The sequence below is a fragment of the Tachypleus tridentatus genome, chromosome 13 (genome assembly GCF_004210375.1).
Source record: "Tachypleus tridentatus isolate NWPU-2018 chromosome 13, ASM421037v1, whole genome shotgun sequence".
Taxonomy (NCBI): domain Eukaryota; kingdom Metazoa; phylum Arthropoda; class Merostomata; order Xiphosura; family Limulidae; genus Tachypleus; species Tachypleus tridentatus.
In genome coordinates, this window is record NC_134837.1 from 134,173,313 (window position 1) to 134,198,315 (window position 25,003).

The 25,003-nt window shown below is 34.6% G+C and overlaps 1 protein-coding gene across 1 annotated transcript in view; it reads right to left on the bottom strand.

Annotated features, from left to right (window-relative positions):
- LOC143238939 (uncharacterized) overlaps positions 1 to 23,593 on the bottom strand; it is a 101,266-nt gene extending 77,673 nt beyond the window's left edge. Inside the window, exon 1 of the mRNA XM_076479599.1 lies at positions 23,069 to 23,593. The gene's annotated coding sequence lies outside the window, so the exon portion shown is untranslated. The remainder of the gene's footprint in view (positions 1 to 23,068) is intronic.
- Between the last annotated feature and the right edge of the window lie 1,410 nt (positions 23,594 to 25,003).

The window sequence follows — 25,003 nt, forward strand, 5'->3', positions numbered from 1 at the left end:
GTGAAACTACGATAGTTCTTTCAGTGTTCAAAGAACTTAATATCCAGGTATCTTTCTCACACAAGCTAGGACATACTTACCCCAAAAGTATCCCAAGTTAAATTTTGCAGTATCTGCAAATGCAAGAAAAACGTTTGTCGTTAACAACGCTCCATGCCGTGAAAATTCAAAAACGGAATCATTTCTGACAGGGCCGCGTTATGATTGCTACTGTTAATATTTTGTAGAGCTCCCCAAATACTATTTTTAATTTATACTTGTGTGTACGTGTGGGTATAGAATGACATTCTATTTTAAAAGTCCTTTCTATTTTTGAAATGACAGTGATATGAAAATTAAAATATTCTCAATTATCAATGGTTGTTCTGTAATGAATGTTACATCGCATATTAAAAAAGGAAAAGTGGTTTAAAATGGTTTTGAATTTCGCGCAAAACTACACGAGGTCTATCTGCGCTAGCCGTCCCTAATTTAGCAGTGTAAGGCAGCTAGTCATCACCATTCACCGCCAACTCTTGGACTACTCTTTTACCAACGAATAGTGGGACTGACCGTAACATTATACCGCCCCCCACGGCTAAAAGGGCGAGCATGTTTGGTGTGACGGGGATTCGAACCCTCGACCCTAGGATTACGAGTCGAGTGCCTTAACCACCTGGCCATGCGGGGACAAAATGTAATTACAATCTTTTTTTCATTACATAACTAAAAGTTTAGTGTTTATGTGATATATTGTTATTCGAGAATTTACAATATTGTCTTAAAAAATTTCGTGACAGGAGTTTAGTTTTGAAAGAAAAGTCTACTGTCTTCAACTGGGGTGATCAAGAATATTAATATCCTCCTTCGGCACATTCGCTGTGGAATTCTAATTGTTCTAGTTGTGATTCGCAAAATGATACTGGAGGTTGTTTCTACTCTAATTTGTTGGTGTTTGAAATAATGAGTGTTACAAAGAAAGGTCCGGTTGGATCCAAGGCAACGAAGAAAACACGATCAAAGCCGATGACGTGAAGTTGAAAATGAAGAAACGAAGCAGGGAGACAAACATTCGACAAACTTCTCGCGATCAGGATCCTGGGAGCAGTGGATCCAATGCCACAATTGGGAGAGATAAATCCATGTGTCTCAGAATTTACTATGGGGAGAAAGAAGAGGACCCCGAAAAAACCCACTTTCACAAGATAGGTACCAAATATTCTACCTGTCTTGCGACCAGAGATGAAATAAAAAAAATACAAGTAACGATCGATACTTAGAATTAAGTTTTGTTGAATGTTGTTTATTGTTTTATGTGGAACACTAATCAGACTGTGTACATTAAAAGTTAGTGTTTGTTAAGAAACTAAACTAAACTAAACTAAACTAACGTGACAGGGGTTCAGTTTAGAGAGAGAGAAATCAGAAGAGTTCTCTCTCCAACCGGGGTGTTCAGGAACCTTGTGGTTCCTCTTCGTCCTGTTAAGAAACAACTCACTTCTTTGATTATAATACAGCTGCAACGCGGTCCTATTAGGGATGGTCTTGTAAAAGAAATTTCACGGTACATTTCTCGTTCAAGCGTCAACAACACCTATAATCGTCAAGCCAAACAAGAATGTAGTGTACATAAAATTGGGGGTCGGGGGCATGATTACTACAGGAAAATGAACTTAATTACGTGCTCTAAAATACTATAAAATATTATTTCTAACAATTTTAAACCTCTCCCTTTTGTAGCTACTGCTAATGACAGTGCGAGAACCTCTCTGACTGCAAACTTGCAAAACAGACATTCCTGAAAATAGGTAGAACTTAATAATGCATTTAAATTACTTAGGACAATAGCACAATTATTTCAATATATCTTTATGTCATTATTTAAAGTGCTACATAAGCTCGATTAAGGAAATTTGTTTAATATATTATTGTGTGTAAATAAAACGCGTAAAGTAATTTATTTGATGGCCACACTCCGTGTAAGTAGTTTTCAACTATCAATATCGTTTGAAGTTATTTCACTAAGGTTCTTCACCTTCCACAGACTCCACACATGACGAGTATACAGTTTTTCGACTAGCAGGTTTTAGTAGAACTAAGAACCAAAGAGTTAAATTAACATATATTGCTGTTAATTTCTTTCTGAAAACACCCCCTCAATGCAATTAAACTAGAGATACAAAGGCCGTTTTTCCAGAGGACTGGATAACAACAATAAAGAATGGCCTTTACAGTCATCACTGAACTAGAAAGGTGATCAGCTTACGGAAAAAACAACGCCCTGCGACACACAAGTTTCTTTCCCAGCGTAAACGATACACTACTTCCGCAATGGATATGATTCTACGATACGTTAAATAGACGGGAAGAGGGAGGGCAAAAAGGCCCGAATGAACAGACCGTTGGCAGGAGGTCACTAACCGGTAACTAATCATCTTGGAATGTATCCAAATAAGATACCAATGTTAATCATTCGAATGACTGCCACCGATGCGTGTGAAACTGTGAAATAATATCTCTAATCATCGAATGTAGGACTGACTAGACATCAACAGTAGAAAAGCTCGTTCTTCTTTGTAAGCACGGGTTGGTTCATAACTAAGTAATTTATATCTCTATAGAGCTGAAATTCAGGTTACTACGCAATAAACAGAGCTGACAAAAGCAACTTTCGTAAAGCCTGGTCAGAATAACATTTAGAAACATTTACAGAAACTGGATGATACAAAATAACTTATCGTAAAAAAAAAAGAAAAAAAAAAAAGAGTAACGATAGAAAAATTAAATTTGGAAGTAATTAGCATCCCAACGGATACTGCTTAGCCAAGTATCGCTACTTCTAAGCTTTATTGCTGCAATAATGAGCTCGCTGACCTGAAGCGGAATAGTAAGATACTAACTTTTATTGAGTATCTTATAGTTTTAGTGCGGTTTTAAGGTACGCAGTCGTCTTCAAATAAAACTCGGGAACACTCAACCACGTAGCGTAAAATGGCTACGTTGTTTGTTATCACATTATTATTAATTCGAGTTCTCATACTTGTCTTTATGTTAGGCCTAGATGTAAATATATATAAAAAATATCCACATATTTTCTTAATCAAGTTAATGTTACACCAACCAAAAATATATTATATATTTGTATTAATATTCAGCTTAACATTTTTATATTATTATTATTATTAATATAATAATAATAATTAGCTCACTGCTAATCCTGATAGAATCCTTAACCCTAAAAACAAACTAGTTATCCCGATATTAAACCCAATAAAAAGTCTCATAATGTGAACTTTCATAGACGATAAAATACATAGTTGCTTCTGTTTGTTTACAAATATCTGTGTGGTATTCTCAGGATAAACTGATTTTCACCATCAAAAAGGTACCCTTTACAACAAGGAGATCGGCAGAATAAATTACGAAGTGATTTTTTGAGTCTAACTAAACCGACTAAGATTAAGCAGAAAGATTAAAACATATGTTAGACAAAATGAGCACAATCTATATTTAAATCAACAAACACAGTGTAAATACTTGGTGGGTTAGCACACTGTATAAAGTCGGTTTCCACTGGACTCGTAAACAGACCATCTGCCCACACCATCGATGATCTTACATAGGCATCGCACACTTTTAAAACAATATGTCAATATTGCCTCTCACTTTTCAAAAATCATTCACTTATAACCCCTCCCATTTTGTGTTGCAAGATAATATGACTGGAGTCAAACAATCTTTTTGCTATTCATATCCAATGTTGTCATGACAATCAAGACGAGTACACAGCGGTATTATGCTGTAATAACAGGATTATATATAAACAGTTCTATTATAACGTGATATAACAGGCCTACTTGTACAATATATTACAGTTTGGCTAAAGTTTTCGCAACGTCTAACTAGAAAAACTAAATACATTTTCCCTAAAATTAGTAAGCATGTATAAAAACTAACGTTATTATTTACTAGCTTTGGCTTAACTTGATTTTAATATAGAATTAGAATAAGAATATCATTGAAATATTGGGTTTCAAAATCTCTAATACCAATATTATTAAAATGAAGCTTAATGGCCTAGACCTTTTTTTTTTTAATAAATAGATCTAATGCATAAATTAAGTAGGTTTCATGTTCCTGTTCAGAGTTCTTACAATTAAAACTTAAAATTAATAAAATGGTGGAAAATTTAAATTTATAGCAACTGACAAGTTTATTTTTAAAAAAATAATAAAGGATTGTAATAGATCTAATCACAGTTAATGTTTAATTTTTGATATTCAACAGAATAAAACCTAAACGCAAGAAACGTCACAACCAACCTTCTACAGGTCACTTTTTTAAAGTTAGGCCTATGACTTAAAAGCAAGCTGAAGATAATATCAAATCTGAAGAGCTTTCTGGACCAAAAGTAGATAGAAGAAGATAGTTGTCGATAATCCAGTATAAATGGAACTTCACATCTTATTGATAGGCTTACAACAGAAACAAAAGATGAAAGACCTGGAAACAGCAAATCTAGATATTCTGCTTCCTAAAAACAGTAATCCAGCCACACCAGCCTAAACTATTTTATTTTTCATATAGACAGTATGGCGGCAGGGACAAACAATATGTCAGAAAGATAGTTCAAGGATGATTGAATCTCTACTTGAGGGTGGCTCCATTATGATAAGTCTGATGATAGTGAATTGTCATACATGGATTAAAGCATATGATGAAGGTAATAGATCCTACATTTATATTTTCTGGGTACTACAACTGGAAGCAAGCCGTGCAGAATAATAAAACTTTTAATAAACATTTCACTTATGATTGTTACAAACATTAGAAAATTCCTTTTAACAATCCCAGAAATCACAAAAAAAGCTTAGTAGAAATGGCATCAAATCTTAGTGAATTAGAACGCCAGTCAAATCGTAAAATTCTACTAAAATACTGTTTAATATTTGTTTTTAGTTCGACAAGGTTTGCCATGGTGTGGAAGGAGAATCTGAAAATGACGCAAACTTTGCTTAAGATCTGAAGACATTCCAGATTGGAAAACGTAGTGACAAGTATACAAGTGGCACAATTTAAAATGAGATGATGCAATTTCTTGCTCTAAACATGTCGTGAAATATTTCTTTATCTGTTCACAATTCTCAATTATTTAGTATTTTAGCTGATGATACAATATATATTTCAAATGAAGAACAACTTGTCAAATGAATAGACAGTGAAATGTATTTTTACCAAGACTTCACAGGACTCCATTTACTAGAGAAAACTGATGCTGCAACAATAACAGATGTTATCAAAGATATAGTAATCCACCGTATGAATTAATCTTTGAGTCAGTGTATAAGCTAGTGTTACGATGGTTGTAATAACATGGCTGATCAAAAGAATGGAGTTTCAGCCAAAATAAAGAAAACTGAATCAAAATATCTATATACTCATTGCTATGGATGGACACTTTTACTTAAGCATGTTCAGATACACTAAAACATATAAAAGTAATGACACTGCATATGAAATAAAACTAGTTGAATTTTTTTTTCAAAACGTAATGCTAATCTACAATTCATTTTAAGCCTACAAGTGAGGAAGCTGAGAACAGACGAATTGGAATCCATTTACTTTGTCCAATCAGATGGACTTTGCAAGCTAAGGCACTGCAGAATATTTTGAATAATTATGTCACCCTTAATGAATTATGGGATTGGTTTCTGTTTCAGCTATTAGGTGGAGCCATGAAAGGAAGAATAAGAGGAGTTTGATCTCAATGATGTAGTTTGACTTCTTTAGTTAACGTTTGTTACGTCATGCGGATAATTTAAGTAACAATTTACAAAAGAAAAAAACAAACTTATCTGCTGCCGAGGGTCAGTTTGTAGTAAAAATGACCGTGAAAATCCTGTGAAGCGTGTGGAATAATGAACGGTTTAACTTTTTTACTGTGAGCACAAAGCCAAAAAAATACAGATTCAGTCAACGAAACAAAACATTTCCAGTTTATTTTAAGGATGGAAACGTAAAACATAAATACTCAAATTAACCAGATTATTATTATTGACAGATTGTTTTTAAGACTCTGAACCAAATAATAACAGCAATATGTGATAGGTCTGAGCAGACTGGATCCCCAATGCCACAGTGGTATGTCTGCGAATTTATACTCTTAGAAACCGGGTTGCGATACCCGTAGTGGGCAGACCACAGATAGCTCTTTCTGTAGATTTTTTCTTAATACAAAACAATCTATCTAATCTAAACAACAACCTTGAGTAGACTGGGTCCCGCAATAGCATGTTTGTGGATTTATACCGCTAGAAACTGGGTTTTGATACCCGTAGCTGGCAGAGCACAGATAGCCCTTTGTGTAGCTTTGTGCTCAATGCAAAACAACCTATCTAATCTAAACAACAACCTCGAAGAGGCCGATTTTAAAATATATGTTCACTGTGAACAGCTTCTTATTAAAGTAGCTCAAAAACAGGAATATGGTCAAGAATTGCTAAATGTATCAGACTCTTATGTCAGAGTTCAGAAAGTATGAATTAGGAACCATCTTGAGATCTTTTTTCTGTGAATCTTACAGAAAAAAATAGAATGTAGAAAAAATATTTGATTATTAGTGAATATGAAAAAGAACTCGTCCATTCTGTAGTGACATCGGCTGAAATAGTTCTCATAATGTCAGCAACTAATGCAACTATCGATCATCGGTTCAGCACTTTAAGGGGAATAAATGTCCACCTGAGGTCTAACGGTGTCTCAGTCTCGTTTTAAGCATGTAATGATGTTGAATATATATAAAGAAAAAAGTCGATTTCTTGTCTCTTATTGAAACAACCGATGAATTTGTATCACATCCACCATATCGTATGGAACCATTTAGAAAATTTACAGAGTTAGACCTAGCAGATTCATCAGTTTTGAAGGAAAACAGGGCCACTACTACCAGGTGATTTTGATAGTTATTGATTTTAATAATTTCCTAAATTCACTAGAATAAGTTGGAACCGTTTTAGCTGTATATTGTTTCTAATTAAAATATCTTTTTACTCATATTTTCCTCAAGTTAATGTCTAGCTACATGTCACATGCAATGAAGTGATGCATTCATTGCATCATATAAATACAATCATAATACTTTTGGTAATATCATTCATGACCATAAGTTCAAAATTATCTTGTACCTTACTACTGGTACTTTTATATATCTATACATACACACATAGTATTTCATATCCAGAGATGTATTTGGAATTATTTCATATCCATCATCAGATACAATATTTAGAAATACGTACATATGTGGCATTTTATTAAATTTTATCCTGCTGAAGCTTTGAATGTCCTCCTTTCTATGATCGTCGGGGAGAACCCAATGTGCCCCACACTTTTTATCTGTGTTATATACCGTCAATAAATTTACTTGAGGTCCTGTGTAGTACTGTTTAAATCTAACATCTCTCACTTAAGAAAAATTGCCAGATTTACCTACAGTGACTAGTGCTACCTACGATACTGGTCATTCTCACTAAACATAGAAGAAGCCATAACGTCTAATAATCAACAGCTTTACCAGTGAAGGACACTGCTGTCGTATGCATTCTTACTCAAGATGCAGCAATTACAAAAAGCTATATCCCGTGGGTGGAGTGGGTATTATCTATACAGAATAATACAGGCACCTGTAATAAAGTCACTGGTTTTCACGAACTACACGTTATACTGAAACTAAAAGAAAAAGCAGTACCAACAATGTCATACTTCAGTATTTTTATATCAACATTACAAACCAAACAAAATTCACGTTATTATGCTTTTACCCCCCTAAAAAACAACAAAGATTTATCACCTATGTTTACTCAAGCATAATTCCCTGGTTCAGTCATATGAAAATATAAATAACACGTTTTATTCGTTTTTTGTGAAAGGATATGGCAACACCATTTCAAAATTTTACCTTCACCTCCTCACACTACCTAAAATTATTATAAAACAAACTATATTTTTTATAGAATAAAATAAAGACTATGAAAGAAAAGACAAAAATACGACTCTCACACTACTTTACTCTCTGGCCTACCAACAGATACAACCAATGCCTATATCTTCCTTCTACCAAGAATGTGACAGCGTGGATGCTGCGCATGCACGGTTTCCATCATATACAAGAGTTTCGATCTTGTTCAATGGTTATTATCATTAGCACCCAACTACAAAAATTATTTAAAGTATCGGGCATGTTTTTAATATTTATATGTGTTGTATAATTTACTACAGCGTGTTTTGGTAAGATGTAGTGATGATGTCTAGATTTAACGTGATATCTACAATTTTCTAGATATTTGCATTTTTAAAAATAGAAACCTCAGAGAGTTGTTGAAGTTATTCAAACAGACAGTGAGTTGGTTAATTCAATGCTTTACAGTTTTAAGACTCTATCATCTATACGACACATACGAGAAGTAAATTTAACAAGTAACCATTAACTGTTATCTATAAATTAGGCCTATCGCCTGGTTATTGTTAGTTCGTGAACCGTGATAATAGTAAACCTTTCTATAAGTAATAAAATGTTTTCTTTTTCTCCAATGAACTGGACTTTGCATTATTTTACACGAATAACAACAATAGTAAAGAAAAGAAAGCCTACCCGACAATAAAGAAACAACAGCAAAAAACTTGTAAAAATAAGGTTAAGTGGTCGGACAAAAGTAGCAGCAAAGGTCAACAAACACACGGAAGAACTTAACGCTCTAGTGAGATTGAACCTCATTCTCCTCTGGATGGGTCAATGATCCACAACAAAACTATCTCACCATAAACGGTAAAATACCTAGAGGTTTTGTAACAGTGGAAAAGAAAAACGTCTCACCCAGTTAGCTTAGTACTAACGTTTTTATCTAAAATTATTTTGTTGCCGAATCACCTTCCTCTAGAGTTAAGGTTGTTAGGCTTGGTTCACCAAATCACAGAGCTTGTTATAAACTCGGATGTAGATTTGTTGATTCAGCGTTTTAGTGTTACAGACATCTCCACTGTATTTTAAGATCGACTTCATTAGTATTACTTATAATATACCACTGATATATCTAATGTTTAACATATGAACACTGGACACTTCAGCATTCTTTGTAATTATTACCAACAATCTTGATAACTTTTCACAATTAACAATGATATTCATGCACAATAACTCGAATTCATATTAACTATTATAATAGTTGTAATGTTACTTACGTGACATAATAAAGAGAGTAATTAACTTTACGACACGTGTTCATCATTGTCTTACATCATCATTTCAATGTATTACTAATAATTCAAGTAATAAAGTCGTTCTTTACCCCTTGCTCGAATGTATACGTTGTTGTAATACATACAGCTATAATGTACGTTAATACATTCTGCATAAGACCTCAAAAAAAGTTTCAGTTTTGTTTTGTCTCCAGTTCTAATTCTTAAAAATCAAGTTCACGAACCCCTCTAAATGCTTAAAATTGCAAGAAGTCAGTCCAAAATATATCCCATAATGCTTCAAATGAATAATTCTATGTTGCAGCTTTGCGCACATATCTCTAAAATATATTTTACTTTAGTAATTTCGGGAAAGTAAACATTTTATAAATTACTGACCATATACATAAACAGGAGCGTGTGTGTATGTTCAGAGTCCCTATTAAGCAAACATATAAAGGTCCTTAATTCTAAGCGGATAGACTAGAAGAAAGTCAGCTTTCGGTGTCAACTCATGCGGTTGAGAGGGACTTATCCGTTACTCCTATACCGCATCCAAAACCTTGGGTTGATAATATTTATTTCCAAAAATATGGGACTGCTTTGGTAGCACCACAATCTATCCTGCCGACCTATATTATTATTAATTAGTACTCACCACATCCGCCAGGGGTACTTTTTACTGCAACACTCAGCAGTTCACGATCACTAAGAGAAATTAATAAATCTTCGTAACTTAATTAGAAGTTTATATAGATTTAGAGTTCGATTTTAATTAAATGTGTAGAGTAGTTTTTTAATTCTGTTTAGGTTTAAAAGAATTATCTTACGATAACGCTGATTCTCTCATAATTGTATATAACGTTTTCCTGACCACCTTTAAAAATGTGCTGCAGCTAATGTCAGCCGCTAATAACATAATTTTTAAATATTAGTACTGTAGCCACAGTTAGGCAGATTGGTTCAGTACATCAAGGGAGCGATTCTGTATTACTAAATCGTCTAATTTTACAAACTTTATATCACTGGAAGGTAAGGTAATAACAAAATTGGCCTTTGTATAATGATAATACCTTCAGTATGTTGAAATACGGGATTAAAAGGAGTCCCGTACTGATTTAGTAAGGGATAAAGAATTTCCTTTGTGAGTAAATGACGTGCGTCCCCTGTAATATAGGACTGTAGACAATCCTACTACAATACCCAAAGTGCTAAAGAGTTCTTGCAGCAACGGGACACGAACCATGAAACATCAAGTTTACAGTCAGGGTCTAATTATTAGGCCACGAAAAGCCCTGTTTAGTTGATGAACATAAGAGGGACTGGACTTACCGTCTAGTGCTATACTACACTCTGTTAGCAATCATATTGTCAAGTTTATGGTGTCTGGTTTATAGTTTTATGTTGTTGTTTCCGTTTATTACCATAATTCTATAATTTTATGTAGATAGCTCCAGTACATGAACAAAAACAACACGTCGCAAGGCATGGAATTCACATCGCCTGACGCCCAGGGCAACAAGTTTTACAGCATAACTTTGCACGATGAACAATTTTTCCACGTCGTTCATTACATTCTCCAAAACCTCTCCAGGTAGATTAGATTTCTAGGGAGGGCCACGCAAGTCCCTGAAAGTTCTGAATTGGAGAATTCTACCACATAAAAACAAACATTTAAAAACGCGTATACCAAACCAAATATAAATCCACACAAAAGGATTCACCCTTTTAATTCAGTTTGGTTTGTTTTGAATTTTGTGCAGAGCGACACGAGGGCTATCTGCGCTAGTCGTCCCTAATGTAACAGTGTAATGTAGTGATGGAACATTGAGAGATACCTTGCTTTTGCAGCTCGACAATTCTGCCACGTTCAAACTCTGTCAACTTTTTAGCCTTTGCCATGTTTTTACCCAATGTAACACTGGAGATGTCAGTGGGAGATGTTGACAACGTTAATGCTTGAACACAAATGAGTAAATTTCGTTACGTGTTTACCGATTAACGTATTTAACGATTTCAGTATGGTCTTAAACTTTTGACCAGCTAGTATTTAGGCTAATTTCAGTGTTCACATTTATCCTATTAAATGATAAACTTTTAAAATTCTATTTTCCCTTTTCTTATTTTCATCTTTCGAAGCTCTATTCAAATAAGTGGTTGAGTTTAACAACGCAAAATACATATTTTTTCGTTATGTTCATTAGCCTTAAGATTTGAGCCAGCACTGTATTTTCTATCGGAATATACACTTTTTTGTATCCTGGCGTGTGTAATCCTATACACGATAAGCAGTTTCGTATATTGTGACATTCATTTCACTAGTTCATGACAATAGTAAAAGATAGAATTACCTTGATTAATACATCTATTATAAACTAGTTAAATGATACTTATATTTAAGTCTACCACTAGGTGGCCTGTTTCTACTGTTAAAGTACATATTAACTGGGAAGAAGTACTTAGACATACTTTCATCATGTACGATATAGTGACACATTGACGTCAGTAACTCGTTCTTATTCAGGTTTATCGTAAAATAATTATTTGAACAATGTAAGAGTCTGTCGTTTATTGTTTCTACATTTGTGTAGGAAATTTGAACTTGTGGTTATTGGTACTTTATATTCTCCAGTGAGTACCAGGTGTTGTATTGGTATCTTGATCACGGTTGATGATGCTGGATTGACATATTCAAGTACACAGGCCTCCGATAGATTTTATTGTCTTGAAATTGTTACATCTTCTACAGTAATTTCTGATACCCATTTTCCTCCATCAAGCACAGATTTTTCACAAAATATCATATGTACTTTTACATAAATGAATCATCATCACCGGTATCGGGTAACATTTTGTTATACTTAAAACGTTGACAACCAATGATCATAAATTTATTTTGACCAATCACGATGCAAGAGTCTTATCGATCGTTCTAGAGCCCACAAGAAACACACCACTAATATATAAACCGTTAACAAGCCGCATGACCTGTCATTACTCGACAGCGTTTGTTTGTGTGTGTACTTAGACATTTTTTTCTTTTCAAATTATTTATTTGTAGCTATAACAACAAGAAGTTGTGTAAATGACCCAAACATTGTTATATTTGTGGTATCTTTGTTGTAAATTTAACCAAAGTAAGAGGTTTTTTTTTTTCCGATTTGTAAAACAAATCCTTACATGATAAAAATATTTATTATTTTCGAAATCTCTACAGTTGAATTATGGAAAACCGTTATTAAAACCAAAACAACTTTAAGTTAGACTCGCAGGCCTGTGTTATTGGTCGAATGTATTGTTTGTATATTTTAATAACGTTCTGTTCAAGTTTCCGAGTTATTACGTGACAGGATCTTGACGTAACTTGCGTCTCAATATTTTGATTCGAACTCGATTTTGTTTCCCAATTTCATTTAGAATCACGTATGGTACCTAAACTTTAAGCTGTCCTGGCAGTCTGGTGAGAAAAGAGAGTCCAATTGAAACACGTTATGGTAGTTTTTACCTTTATAAATCAACATTACGTTTTGGAGACCTTGACCTTAACTGTTTTTGACAGTACCCCACTACTTGATTAAGAGGGATTGTAGGTTTGTAGCTGCTATGAACGGTATTGATGAGCTTTTCCAAATTCCCACGTCATCTGCAAATTGCGAATTGAGACAGAAATTTGTGTCTGTTAAATGGCATGTTGCTTACATGCATAATGAATAAGACGAACTAACCACCCCGCCCTATGGGGGAGACAATAAAAACTACAGAAAGATTTATATATTTATATATACTAGCTATACCTCCGCAGGGTCCTCAAGGTGTTCTGTTTCAAGAGTAAATAAAACCAAAATTAAGAGTGACAAATACTTTTATACCTTGCTTTCGAATTCATATGTCATACTGGCTTGTAGGCTGTAGAGTGCATAATTCTTCTCGTGATTCATGGTATGCGCATGTTTTAATGACGTCACAGCAGTACATATTATGACATCATTTTAATGCCAACTGACTGACTGACTGACAGACAACACAGTGGTGTGAACGGTTAAAATAGGTGACTTTCAGGCAGCCTACTGCCTCCTTTTATAATGTGCTGTAAAATACCAATGACTAAAATAAAGAAACCATAAAACATATGAACGAATATACGTGAAGAGGTTAGATACCATATATGCTGTACACATTGAAACTGTGCTAACAATAGCACCGTGTTTATTGTCTTCACTGTAAAATAAAACCAAAATCCTAAAAATTATAATCCACTTTCGTATGCGTGTTGTGGGAGGTGTCAAACATACTGTTAAGAAAAGAAATAGATTTTGTTTCTAGCATTTTAACCATGAGGAAAAAAGTTTGTTTTTTTAAATATATACTATGTATTGGGATTTTGATATCAAGACCATAAAATAAATATATCGCGGTTTATATTGCTAAATCACGAGAACAAAGAATATACGATCAGCAAAACAATAAAGAATGAACACAAATATGTACATGAAATAACCCGTACCGATATAAACCAATAGTTTTTGTATTACTAAAAAGTTAGAATAATAAGAACTTAACCCAGTGAAGAACACTTTGTTTCTGAATTTCGAGCAAAGCTACACGATAGCTATCTGCGCTAGCCGTCCCTAATTTAGCAGTGTAAGGCTAGAGGGAAGGAAGCTAGTCATCACCACCCACCGCTAACTCTTGGGCTACTCTTTTAACCAACGAATAGTGAGATTGACCGTCACATTATAGAGCTCCCACGGTTGAAAGGGCGAGCATGTTTAGTGCGACGGGGGATAAGGACATTAGTACCCTCAACGTTCCTTACAAATAAATTGTGGGTTATGAAAAAAAAAAGTTACCAAAATGTCTGTCCTTTTAATGTTAACGTCTTCAGCATATACTTCAATCTAAATCTACAATTTCATGCAGTAATCCGACTGATTTACTTTTACTAACGATATTCTACTTAAAATGTTTCCAGTGGTTAAGCCTTTTTACTGTAGAATTTCTAAAAAAGTTATTTGTATTGGTAGAAGACCATTTACTGGTAGAATGTGATTAGAAAGTTTTTACAGGCGTAACTCCTCCTCCCGTACTAGAAAGTTCTATCTCTGATAAAAGTAATTTTACTGACGGAATTTTATTAAAAGGTTTTTACTGGTAGAGGTCCTTTTACTGCTAGAATATTATAATAAACTTTTTACTAGTGAAATTTTATAAGAAATATTTTACCGATAGAAGTCCTTATAATAATGAAAATTTGTAGAAAGTTCGTAAATAATTTTCACATCCACCATTCCATTATAAAATGTTATTGAGAGGAGTTTAGTGAAGATTTCTGCCAATAGGCGCATGAAAGAAGTTTTCCAAGATCTTTGCCACTTTGTAAATGGGAAGCATTACTCTTTCCTTGTGTCCTCGTCATACCAAATATGCTCGCCCTTTCAACCGTGAGGGCGTTGGCGTTATAAAGTTATGGTTAATCTCACTATTCGTTGGTAAAAAAGTAGCCCACGAGTTGATGGTGGGTGATGACGACAAGCTGCCTTCCCTCTAGTCTTACACTGCTAAATTAGGGATAGCTAGTGCAGATAGCCCTCGTGTAGCTTTACTCGAAATTCAAAAACAAACTTTTTTTTTTATTCTTCAGTTTACCAAAACAAGACAAACGAATAAAAAAATATTCAACCTTTGTGCTAATATTTCACCTTGGAAGTTAGCTACCCGAGACCCGGTATGGTCAAGTGGTTAAGGCACTCGACTCGTAAAATGAGGCTCACGGGTTCGAATTCTCGTCACACCAAACATGCTTGCTCTTTCAGCCGTGGGGACGTTATAATGTGACAGTCAATCCCACTATTCGTTGGTAAAAGAATAGCTCAAGAGTTGGCGGTGGGTGGAGATGATTAGCTGCCTTCCCTCTAGTTTTACACTGCAAAATCAGAGACGGCTACCGCAGATAATCCTCGTGTAGCTTTGCACAAAATTAAAAAAAAACAAACAAACCAATAGCTCGGATTTACTGACTGCCGCCACGTGGAAGCGAGCTATTTTAAGGGTAGAAACACATTTGTTATTCTTGGAAATATTATGTCAAATGAAACAAGCGATTCATTTAAATATATTACTGTTCTAAAGTGGTAAAATTATTCTTTTAAACATTTACAGTAAAGGCGAAAAAAGAAGAACAGATCGCTAGATTTTCGGTTTATCTACCTTTTGGAGACAACTTCCAAAAAAAGTACATTTTACAATATTCATAGTGTTTACATGTTGCACATACATATACTCGCAGAAATACACCGTATAGATTGAGAATTACTTGAACCAAAATGCAAGTTCACATTAATTTGAAATTCCTTCAGTCCTCACCGTGTGAAAATTGGTAGTTTTGTGCACTCATTCTTACGACCGTACTACAACATCGAATCCTGCGCACATGCTAATTCTACTAGTGAGTAGAATACGGATAAAAACAACGTGAATGGAAGAATGGATTCGCATCTTGCATAATTCACCCAAGTTCGTTAACAAGTACTTTTTTAACCCATTTAAACCCGTTCTGTATATCTAGTTTCAAAGTAACAATGAACGTAAGTCATACCACTTCATGTTAATTTAGGTCGATTCTTTTGTTGCTGTCAATATTGATTTTTTTTTTTCTGTGTGCACGCACAGTAGGCTAGCTAAAATGAGACCAAAAACAATTAAAACTTCCTTGTGTAAACTGTGTATTCACACAGACACACCGTACTTCGGCTTTATAAAAATAATCTTTAAGGCCATTTAATCTTGTTGCTTAGGGTTACCGTTTTTATTTTGTATTCTTGGTTTGGTTTTTTTTATCCTTTATTATTTATACTTAAATTTTGTGAAAAGCCTATATAAAAAGTTCAACCAAGAAGTTTCTTTATGCACATTACATTTCTAGGACACAAATATTCAAAATTATTAAAAAATAGTTCGCCCGTTTCAGGTTTTATGTAGTTGTTTAGACGGCTAGCGCCCTCCGGTGGCATAGATTTAAATTTGTCATTTTTAATTTAAAAATCTTTGCTTTAATTAAGTACACTTAGCTTCAAAATATTCCTAAAACTATGCTTACCATTATCATTTTATTCACCACCTGATTTAGTAAAAAAATCCAATACTTTGTTTGAACATTACAGTTTTAACTACGGCAAATAGTTCCATGAAAAACTGTCAAAATGTCCACCTCTGACAGCAATTTAAATGTGCGAACATACGGAGGGACAATACAAATGTATAAACTGGAGTACTGTTATAAGTTACGTAAATATTTTTTGTAACGTAGATGTTAATTAAAGGGCACATTACGTTACTATCACTTTAGTCCTCAAATTTTCGGGAATATTAATGAACAAGCGACTTTGCGAAATACCTAGAACAAAGATTAGGTTATAAAAGAAGTATCAGGAGCGAGTTGAAAGATTGTTAAAGAGATAAGTAAAATTGTTATAAAATAAAAATCTGAATCAACCAGTGTGTTTTATTAGTTGTATCACTTGTTGAGTCACTGTATAACAGTGGTGCACAAACTCCGACCCGCGACGATCGCCGAGTGGTCCGCGATGTCCAACGGGAAAGTCAAACAGAGAGTTCGCGCCTGCGCGAAAATTAAGCGCTATAGATGAATATGCATTAGATTAGATACTGGATGGTTCCATATTTGTATCGAGCAATAAAGAAAACTTAATAAACAAATCTCCTTAATGCATAGACATTTAATCATTGGCGCAATGACGTAATATTTCCGTAATTACGAAATCTCACGCGTTCCAATTGTTTTTCGAGATTTACTTACGAGCCCTATTTTGATATTATTTCGTAACAAAAATGGAAGCTAATCGTAAAAGCAAAGTTGACGATGAAACCCGGCAGTTTCATGATGATTGGACTGCGCAATAGTTTTGTTCAACAACAGAAGAATGTGATTTGTCTGCTGTGTCATTTGACAGTAGCAGTGGCAAAGGTATCCAATCCACAACGTTGTCGGTGATGAACGAACAGTTCGAACTGAATATCTGCGGCAGTCGCTAAATCACCAGCAGAACGTTTTCTCAAAGCAGTCAGCAGATTTAAGTCCAGCATGTGAAGTCAGTTACGATATTTCATTTATGATAGTTAAATCTGGCCAACCGTTCACTAATGGTGATTTTGTCAAGCAATGTATGATTACTGCATCGGAAAAGTTGTGTCTGAAAGCAGTTCGCAAGCTACAGACGGTGACTTTGAATCGTATGACAGTTCAACGAAGAATTTCACACCTCTCAGCATACGTGACAAGGCAGCTTACAAATAAAGCAGCCAACTTTGTCTACTTCTTTTTGGCAGCAGACGAGTCGACTGACATCAGTTCAACAGCACAGCTACTAGTTTTTGTTCGTGGTGTGTTATCATCGTTTGATATCACAGAGGAACTAATCGGCATGGGTTCCATGAAGGGTCAGACAACTAGGTCTGCTCTATTCGAGGAGACAGTCGTACTGTGTAGTAGTGTTTCATTGGATTTCACGAAACTGGTAAGTGTGACAACTGATGGAGCACCAGCCATGACAGGAGAAAGCAGCGGGCTGGTAGTACTGTTGATGAAGCATCGAAGAAAGCAGAACAGACAGTTGGTGAAGTTGCACTGTATTATTCACCAACAGAATCTGTGCAGTAAATAACTTGGTTTTCAGGCACTGATGGCATTAGTGACGAAAACCATTAATTTCATCAAATCACGAGGGCTCAATCACTGTCAATTTCGAAGTCTTCTTGAAGAAATTGATTCAGGCTATGGTGACCTTGTGTATCACTGTGAAGTACGCTGGCTGAATCGAGGGAAGATGCTCAGAAGATTCTGGGAGTTGATTGATGAGGTAATAGAATTCCCCAGAAGCAAGAACAAAGACACACAAGTGATTTTCATGACTGATCCAGCATGGCAAGCTGATTCGACCTTTCTGGTCGACATGACACAACACTTGAATGATCTGAATTTGAAGTTGCAAGGCAAAAATCAGCTTGTCTGTCAGCTTGCAAATCACGTCTCAGCTTTCAGGACAAAGTTGCAGTTGTTCCGGCAGCAAGCAGCATCAGGAAACTTCGTGCACTTTTCAGTCACAGCTACAGAAGAATCAGGACATTGACACACAAGTTTATGTTGGGAAGCTAGATACCTTGGTTCAATCCTTCAACTCACGGTTTCATGACTTTGACCAATGAAGATTGTTGATGAAACATTTTGATGATTCGTTCAGTGTGTCAGTGGATGACTTGTCAGCAGAATATTAGCTTGAACTGACTGATTTCCAGGCATCTGATGAACTGCGTGCTGTTTACCGAGAAAACAGTTTGCTTGACTTCTACAAAACATTGTCTGATACATTTGCTAATTGAAAGAGAACACTTGTCCACACCAGCATGTTTGGCAGTACGTACTGAACAAAAACAACACTAGCAATCAGATGACTGATGATCATCTGGAAACAGCCTTGCGTTTTTCAACGTCAAACATCAAGCCGGACATTTCTAAGCTCGTAGATGACATGCAGCACTATCCATCGTACTGACTTTGTGACAGTTGACGTATCATAACATTTCTTAGAATAATATGCAAATTCTTTGATGTAATCGTTATTTGTGTGTTCTTAAATGTGATATCCATCTTGTGTGAAACAACTGTGGGACAATTTTAATCTTCACTTTTTTGTGGCCCCAACGATTACGAGAAGTCTGTTTGTGGGCCCTGACTCAAAAAGTATGTGCACCACTGGTGTATAAGAAAGTTGGTTTGACGTTGGAGACATTTGAACGTTATTTGTAACGTAGGCCTACTACACCTAACGACAATGTACGTGTAGAAACGTCAAAGGAGAAAGTAAACTAATCTGCGATTTCTATTGTGGAGTAATTTTCCCTGGATTATTTTAACAGAACGCTCTCTCTTCCCCACGAGAGAACAACGATACAACAATACGTACCGCAAGCGACATTATATTAATTTTTTCTTGTCCTTTTTAAGCGCAAAGCTACCTGCGCTCTACCCACTTAAGAATTGAGCCTCGAATTTTGTGCTATAGCACTCGTAATTATAAATCATTCATCTGTGGACTAGAATATTAACAGATTTATTGTAGGTCAACTGGTTACATGATAATTTAATTAAGTGGTTCATGATGACGTACAAGAAATACACAAACTGCTACTAATCGCAACGAACGACGTTTTTTAGTTAGGTTGCGCTGGTTTGTTTGTTTTTGAATTTCGCACAAAGCTACACGAGGGCTATTTGCCCTAGCCGTCCCTAATTTAGCAGTGTAAGACTAGAGGGAAGGCAGCTAGTCCTCACCACCCACCGCCAACTCTTGGGCTACTCTTTTACCAACGAATAGTGGGATTGACCGTAACATTATAACGCCCCCACACAGCTGAAAGGGCGATCATGTTTGGTGCGACCGGGATTCAAATCCGCGACCCTCGGATTACGAGTCACATGCTTTAACCCACCTGCCCCATGCCAGGCCAGCAGGTTGCGCTAGTCACTACGTCTTAATCCTAAAACAAAACGCATGTACGTTTCAATTATATTTGTTGGTGTTTGGTTGAAAACGGTCGTTAAAACATGGATATAGAAAGCCCGCAACTCTTAATGGAAGAAATGATAATCATAGGTCAAACAACCTTCGTCCCTTTCAACTTTTTAATATACCCTCCTCAAAATTCAAGAACACGTATCGTACTTTATACGTGTCTTCAGCATCCAGAATTTCATAAAAATCCATGCACCCGTGCTTAATTAATTTTCTCAATTAAACTCCTGCTTTGAACTAATTGTCCTGAGCTTTTACACGAGTAAAGATTTTGTTTTATTTCTATGTTTTCCTTATAAACACCAAATATATCAAAGTTACTAACAACGACTGTTTAAATTTCAAGTTATCATTTGTTTAAATATTTACGCCTTAGGGGCCATTTGGTGGGATTTTGCTTCTGGTCATTGTAACTGTTGTATAACATAAGTAATTCATGCGTGTAACGTTGAACGTTTAAAATTCGAACGACTCCCTGTCACGGTTCCAATGAATTCACTAAGCCAAGAAGTAAGTTATAATATTTCAAGGGCAGTAATTAAATTGTAGCAGGCACAGTTGTATATGGGTTGAGAACTTGGCTAAACTGCTTTCGGTAATAGGTATGTGTGTAATGAAATACAATAACAACATGAAAACCTGGTATAACTATATGAAAATTGCAAGGCAACATTGATAACTTCTCTTCGGGGCGATTTCGTACGTACGGCATTTCTTACTGTAGACGTAAAAGTGAAAAAATATATAAATAGAACGTTTCTTATACACATAGGCGGGAGAAAAATGCGCTATTTAATCTATTCGTGTTTGATCCAGAAAATAAAGTAACGTAAAGAAAGTGAAGAAAAAAGTCAAATTATAAAAATTCTTGAAAATTTTGGCAAACTAAATTTGCAGCCTGTGTATTAAGTCTTCCTATATTTCAAATAATATAAAAAATGTTTAAATTCGTTACTGACCATAAGAATAAAAATCAACTATAGAACTAAACTCCACAACGAATTTATTGAATCAGCTCGAAATTTTAAGAATTCAAGTTCTCTCGTAGTAAATAAACAAAGACGATTTTAAAATTTTTTTTCTTGCATTTGAAATATTATATACAGTCCTAACATCGTTTCAAAATCCTATTATTACACCTCAAATAATCTAATTTTCATGTTCTATTTGGTCCGATTTCAATGGTGTGTTCGTACGTCTACCCAGATTGGAATCTTATCTGAATGTAACTAGGTAATCGCAGCGCTGCCATGTGTAACAGCACAAGTGCGTCTCCCATATTTCATTTTTTACAGTTCTTTTCAGGAGATTAGTCGGTCAGCGAAAGTACAGATTGCTTCCAGAGAGCTCTACGATTCGCTGACGGGAAATCGACTAGAGAACTAACACGACCGATGTCGATAAACCGTTTGTTGCGTACCCTCAGTCATCGTTCAACTAGAACCTATAGCTTTTGTTTCATACCCTTTCGATTTATTGTTTCGATATCTGTTTACGTTACTCCTGTCGATTGTGAAATGAAACCTCGTGTCACCTGACTAAGCAACAAATGCACCTATTTACTGTCATCTAACTAACCAACAAATAATCAATTTACTGTCACTTAATTAAGCAGCAACTGTGCCTATTAACTGTCACCTAACTAACCAACAAATGCACACATTGTCATTTAACCGAGAAAGAGATGCACTTATTGACTGTCACATGTAAACAAGTACTGTCTCCTTCACTTAAATGTTTTAGAAACCAGCTACTTTCGTTATAAGCCAACTTTTAAAGTAACAATCACTGGTAAACATAAAAACCATTTAATTACAGGCTTTTTGTTATATTTAAGGTGTAAGAAAAGGTTTATTTTACAAACTAGAGAAATGCAGTTGTGAAAGTCCAAATATCTTCCTTGTTTATCCAGCAGGAAATAAACCATACAAACTGTACCAGTTACATAGCTATTAACAGTTATTTCAAGGTTCAACTGACATTTCATTATTTTAAAAAAATATACTTGAAATACGTTAGGCACTATTACAATAAAAACTGCCGACATCATAAGAAGGCAGCCAAAATATTTTCGTACCCTTCAGTGAATTAAACAGCACTCAATTTTTCAAGTCATTTGTTACAGCTGAGACGTAAAATGCTTAAAAGTTCAATATAGCTCTTTATGTAATAAGTGTTAAGCCATATTTCACTCTAGGACTTAGAAGATACGAAAAAAAAAAAATTAACATCAAAGCTTAATAATTTTAGAATATATCGTCCCGTAGTACACTACAGTGTAAGGAGAGAATTCGTTATTGGTCGATTTCCTAGTACCACTACTGAGTGACATCATCGGCCAAATGTTACCACGTTTTATTTGTCATCTGTTGATATAGCTGATTATGATTTTTTTTTAAATATTAATAATGCACCATCTGTTGGTGAATACCGGTTTTATTACGTAGGTCAAATGGCTGTTTTCGGTATTCTGTAATATATCATCAAAATTGGTCAATCCCTAATCAGAAAACGTCTGAAAGTTACTGAATGTAAAGTTGCTTCGATCGTCCGTTATTCCTATTTAAAAGTAATGCACTTCCCGTTTCTCATGGTCCAGGATACTGCTAAAATATTTGAACAGGTTATACGCTCTAAAAATATTTATAAAATAACTTAATTTCTTCATTAATAATTACATGAATAAATTACACCTACAATAAAAATGTGTAAATACATTATGAATTTTGAAAAATTTGATGGATGTTTTCTTCAAACATTTTTACTTAACAAAATGATTAAATTTTTATTTTTAAAAAAATGGATTAAACATTGTGGACGATTTTGTTCTTCATAATTCGACTTTATCGGAATTAACAATGAAAATTACCGCTACACTGGTAATATATTATGCTCGTTCCTAAAAAAAAGAACTCGATGGGTCATCTTACACTTTTAAGTTTGATAATGACCAGCTACAGAAATTAAAGGAAAAACGTGCATTTTTATTGATAGTACTAACATGTGAAATATACTGGATCACTTGATTTTTAAAGGTAAGTAATACTTATTTAAAAGGTAAGTAATATTTATTTCCTTTTTAACTACGCTGATAATACGTTACAACTTCGTACATCTAATTGTTAAACCTAAGTCTGATTAAATATCAAGGCTAAATTTTATTTTTGAAAAACTGGTGATAATTAATGTACAGTTAATAAAAGTCCTGTAAATAAAGACTAACAGTAAATAAATCATGGTAAAAAATTAAACTTAACGAATCTTACCTCTGTTCTCAGGAATCTCAGTGCTGAAGACTCGACTGTGAAGATTACGGTGTTTTCCCAACAATTTTTAACTTGTCATTAAGAATTTAAACATATTTGGAGGTTCAAACCGGAAGAGCGTTATTTTAATAATAACAATCGATATCTTACTATAAAACAAAACAACTACATATATTCTACTTATTTGCAGTAAGTAAAATATTATGATCGTATAGTTACATCCGATGTTCAAATATACAACAGTATATCATTACAAGGAAAGGAAATATTGACTTATTGCTATGTAAAGTAAGTGCAGCTGGAAAACACTGACACAAAATTAGTTTGAAATAATTACTTAAATATTCTGTTGATTTAGTTAATGCTCTTTCGAATGTTCATGCAGGAAAACCTCCACAGGTACATTCACAATGTTCCAGTCAAGTTAAAATTTCAATCAGCCACGTTGATTATCAAATGTTAACGTATGGCTACATCCCTTATATTAAATGCCTACATTGTTCGCTAGAAACAAAAAAAAAGACTTTTATCTTGGGTAAGAATAACAATTTAGTCGATGTATTATTAACCGACAATAGAACAACGATTGCATGTACCTGACTGTGAATAAGAGACGTTCATATTACACGAGGCCAAGCTTTTGTCATACGAATTGTCTAGCCTATTCTGCTTGCTTGATTCAAGCATGGTGTGTTATGTACAGGTAGAATCGGTCACGTGCGACCAGTTCAGAACAGATACTCTCCATGTCTTTCACCTGAAAAACATAGCGTTTGCTTCCTGCTTCAGTAACGATAGCCAACAGTCCCTTGATGCAAGCCCGCCGTGGGAACAGGGAGGGACTGAAAACAGGTTTCAACTGTCACTATGAGTTAAAAGTGAACACCACACCAAATTTTATTATTATTTTTTAAACCTTTATTACAGTATAAGGCAACTATATAGAGCAAGGGCTTTCAATAAATATTTCAAACAAAATAATAACATATAGTACAAATGTAAGCGTGTTTCTATAGCCATAAATTACTACTAATTATGAAATATTATTAAAAATGAAAAGATATAGAAAGGAATATTATCCCTGTTCAAGATAAGATAATGTTCACGATATTACATTATTGTGACGTTTTCTTCCATTGAGCGAATTTTACCTATTCTAAGCCTAAATTATAAGCTCCTCCAGGTTAACGTTAAGAGCTCTTTAGCCAACACATAAATGTACCTCACAACAATATCTTAACTTTGAATATTGATATCAAGATAACAGATTTATTGTTGTAGAATACGGTTTGTTTCAGAATTTTGCGCAAAGTTACACAAAAGTTATCTGCTCACAGTCATTTTTTACTTTGAAATGATGTACCACAAGGATGGCAGCTAGTTAACACTCAGTGCCATCTCTTGGCCTACTCTTTTTTGATGTAATAGTGAAATTTGCATTTTTTTTCGGCAACGTACTCTGAAATCACACATTTCCGCTCATCACTTGCCCATGCTGGGCCCAATTATGAAAAAGAAAAAAAAGTGTTAGTCAGCGAGACATATCAAGCAGAAAGGGCTATCACAGAATTATAGTAGTAATTTATAATTTTTATTTTAAGATTCTAATAAAACTTAGACAAAAATAATGATTAATACTTTTGTCAACAGCTGTGGAGTTTATGAATTACAGGATGAGTGTAGAAAGAGTGAAATGAAATATGATTTATACGTGTAAGATACTTGAAGTTAAAGTGTTAAGTAAGATGGAATCAATAAAACCAGCCTTCAAATAGACATCACTGTGGGCCAGCAATTATAATTTCTTTCCCATACGTGTAATATTTTTGTACACTATCATCGTTATATAACAATCAAAATCACAACTCCCCGAATTTGCTGCAGTCACGATCACTAATAACACTCATGTGTTCATAACTATAAATCAGTCTCGTA